The 3,959-nt window shown below is 38.6% G+C and overlaps 1 non-coding gene across 1 annotated transcript; it reads right to left on the bottom strand.

The window, feature by feature from the left end:
• Nucleotides 1-2,424: 2,424 nt before the first annotated feature.
• On the bottom strand, nt 2,425-2,531 carry LOC133792983 (small nucleolar RNA R71). The gene has a single exon (XR_009874447.1). It is a non-coding gene; the product is annotated as a small nucleolar RNA R71 (small nucleolar RNA).
• Nucleotides 2,532-3,959: the final 1,428 nt, after the last annotated feature.

Below are 3,959 nucleotides of genomic sequence, written 5' to 3'. Positions count from 1 at the left end.
GCTTTGTATGTCGTCCCAGAGAGGGGATCCACCTCTGATCCCGCCCTGGAGAGCCATGAGGTGTTGTCCGTCATCTACCTCAGTAAATGAGGCTTCCTCTGTGAAGTGTTGGATGTAAGCCCTAAGGGTCTCCGTGGGACGTTGTTTAATGTTGGCCAACGCACTGACTTCCATGTCCAGCTTTATGGTTTCCATGAATTGTTTACGGAAAACTAACTGCAATCTGGACCAAGACTGGATTGATCTCGTCTTAAGTCTTTTTCACCTCTCTTCTGTGGGTCTAGCCAGACTAGATTGGGAAACAAAGGCACTTGCCGTTGTCACAGATGTTAGGTTCATTTTAGGTTTGTTTTAGAGATTGTTTTATGTTATGTTTTTAGTTATTTAGGATTGTTTAGCGCAGATTTATGCTTGTTTTCTTCTTGTTTCAGGCTTTAATGGTCAAGTACATAATATGGAGTGAAATGAGAAGAAACATGTTAAATATGATAAATAAGATGGATTTCGTGTTGATTGTGGAGTTTCAAGATATTATGTGTGGAAAATACTACATTGAAGATGCTCAACACACGTCATTTATGCTCTATAACACAAGTATGATACTTCAAGCCGCATTTTTACCATGATTTATTCACTTTCTGGAAACACTTCTATAAATAGAAGTTGTAGATATTTCTCTTAGTTTTCCATAGCTTTTTGAATCATTCAATTCGGACTTATATCGAAGGAGTTATAATCAAAACACGATGAGTTGACGCTGCAGGCTGTTCAAACCGAGTTTTGTTCTATTCTGACTTTAGCGCTCCAGAAGTAGCGCTACAGCGCTAGTGGCGCGATTTTCACATTTTTGACCACTTTTTGAATGGCAATTTGGTCCTTTCACTCGGAACTTTGTAGGGATATTTTAGAAACATAATGTTGCGACTGGAAGGGGGAAAAACGAAGAGGAGACGACGGCTGAGAGTGGAGAACCCCATTGGAGGATTCATTCTTATGTTTTTTTTCATCATCTTCTTCAATTTTTATGTTTGTAATTGAATTCTCTTATTGGTAGAATGAATATTATGGGCTAATTTCTCCTTTAGGGCTATTATGTGAATCTTTTGGAAACCCTTTTTATGGATTAATGCAGAATTCATGTCTTCTTCATCTCTTTCAATTCCTTACAATTTGTGTTACTTGTGCAATTATTGATTGATCACCTCTAATTGTTATTTCATGAATCAAATTGAAATCTGAAAAGTGAAATTTGATATGCTTTGATTGTTTGGATGCAAATTCAATTTAGAACGAAAGTATCTAAATTGTTTGCCTATTTTTCTGAGTTGCGTGTTTAATGCCTTCTTCATGATTCAACTTACCATAGAAATAGAGGAAGTTATCATTTAGATTGAATTTTGTAAATCTTAACCAGATTATGAATTGTTTTTGCAACTTGTTCTTGAATAGGGAGAAGGGGATATAATTCTTGCATTAGGAAATAAAAGGGTGGAAAATAGAGGATCATAATTGTCCTAATTTCATTTTCTCTGTTATTTTGTTTAAATTATCATTGTACTTCGTTAGTATTCTTCTTTGTTTGAAATCTCTGAAATTGTTTAATCAAATAGAATGAAAAAGATTGATTGATTGGTAATTGATAAATCAGTCCTTGAGGACGATACTTGGTTTTTACCATTTTATTACGAATTGCGACTGTGTGCACTTGCATAGCTAAAATTTTGCAACAAGTTTTTGGCGCCGTTGCCGGGGACTGAAAAGAATTATCAATATCAGTCTGATTAATTTTTATTCTAATTTGATTTTAATTTCTCTTGTTTCTAATCTGTTTAGTTGCTTAATTTGTCTATCTCAGGTGAATTGTGTTATATGCGTAGCAGAAGAGGAGCAAACAATCTTGTTCCTTTGAATCCTGAGATTGAAAAGTCTTGCAAGCAAAACATAAAGAACAAGAGGGAGGCCCAGAAATCTGTGAAGATGGCACAGAATGATGGGGATGACAGGAATGCTTTAATTCCTGGGATCGCACAAGGGGGTCAGGCTCAGAACAATGCTGAGAGGAGCCTGAGAGACTATGTACTGCCCACTCTGACGGGAGTATAGAACAGTATACGCCTACCAGCTGTAGAGGCTAACAACTTTGAGATCAAGCCAACTATTCTACAAATGGTGCAATCCTCTGTTCAATTTAATGGGTTGCCTTCTGAAGATCCTCACACCCATTTGTCTAATTTTCTAGAGCTGTGTGGAACTTTCAGATACAATGGGGTGAGTGATGACGCTATTAAACTTAGGCTTTTCCCATTTTCTCTGAGGGATAGAGCTAAAAGTTGGCTGAATTATTTGCAACCGAACTCTATATTTACCTGGCAAAATTTGGCTCAGAAGTTTTTATCAAAATTCTTCCCTCCTTCCAAAGCTGCTAAATTGAGGGGAGAAATCAATAATTTTTGCCAGAATGATGGAGAATCATTGTATGAAGCTTGGGAACGGTTCAAGGAACTTTTAAGAAGATGTCCTCATCATGGCATTGAACAGTGGATGTTAGTGCAGAATTTTTATAATGGTTTATGTCCTACTACTAGAACCATTATTGATGCTGCAGCGGGTGGTACTTTTATGAGCAAGAGTGCAACTGGTGCTTATGAGCTGCTGGAGGACATGGCCACAAATAATCATCAGTGGTCTGAAGAAAGATCATCGGGGATCAGAAAGGTAGCTGGGGTGCATGAGCTGGATGCAATCACTGCTCTAACAGTACAAGTAGCCTCCTTGACAAAACAGTTACAACAGAGCACTGTATCTGCTAATGCGGTTCAAATGGCAGCTAGGTGTGAAATCTGTGGTGGTTCTCACTCTTTTGATCAGTGTCCTACCAGTATTAATAATAACATTTCGATGGATTAAGCTCAGGTTCAAGCGGTGGGAAACTTTCAGAGGCCAGTAAATAACCCATTTGACAATACTTACAATCTTGGGTGGCGAAATCATCCTAATTTTTCTTGGAGGAATAATCAGGGCCAGCAACCTCAGTATCAAGGTCAATTTCAGAATAATATGCCTCAGCCACCAATGCATCAAGCCTCTTCATCACAACAGCTTAGGCCTCAACAGTCAATGAATCAAGCTCCACCTGAAAGGCCTAATGAATTGCAAGCTGCATTATTGACTCTCACCAACACTCAAACACAATTTATGACAGGAACTCGCTCATCCATCAGGAATCTTGAGATGCAAGTTGGTCAATTGGCAAATATGTTACAAAGTAGGCCTCAAGGAAATTTGCCAAGTAATACAGAGGTGAATCCTAAAGAGCAGTGCAATGCAATCTCTTTGAGGAGTGGGAAGAAGTTGGAAGAGCCAGTCAAGAAGTCTATACCAGCACAAAAAGTTGAAGTTGAGAATGAGGGTAAGGTAGAAGAAGAGGTTATTGAAGACCTTGAGAAGAATCAGTCACCAGTGAGTTATGAGCACCACATCAAGATTCCATATCCTCAGCGACTTCAAAAGAAGACACTTGACAAATAATTTTCGAAGTTTCTAGATATTTTTCGAAAACTTCACATTTACATACCTTTTGCCGATGCACTTGAACAAATGCCAAGTTATGTGAAGTTTATGAAGGAAATACTGTCCAAGAAGAGGAAGATGGAGGATTATGAGACGGTGGCGCTCACTGAAGAGTGCAGTGCCATTCTGCAAAGAAAGCTTCCTCAGAAACTAAGAGATCCTGGGAGTTTCACAATACCCTGCATTATTGGGAAGTTTGAGAGTATGAATGCTCTATGTGATTTGGGGGCGAGCATTAATCTAATGCCGCTTTCTATGTTCAGAAGATTGAAGCTTGGGGAAGCAAGACCTACAACAATGACTCTTCAATTGGCAGACAGATCAATAGCACATCCTCGGGGTATTATTGAAGATGTTTTGGTAAAAGTGGACAAGTTCATCTTCCCAGC

This window comes from Humulus lupulus, chromosome 7 (assembly GCF_963169125.1).
Source record: "Humulus lupulus chromosome 7, drHumLupu1.1, whole genome shotgun sequence".
Taxonomy (NCBI): Eukaryota; Viridiplantae; Streptophyta; class Magnoliopsida; order Rosales; family Cannabaceae; genus Humulus; species Humulus lupulus.
The sequence above is the reverse complement of the archived record's forward strand: the minus strand, read 5'-3'. Positions and strand labels throughout refer to the sequence as shown.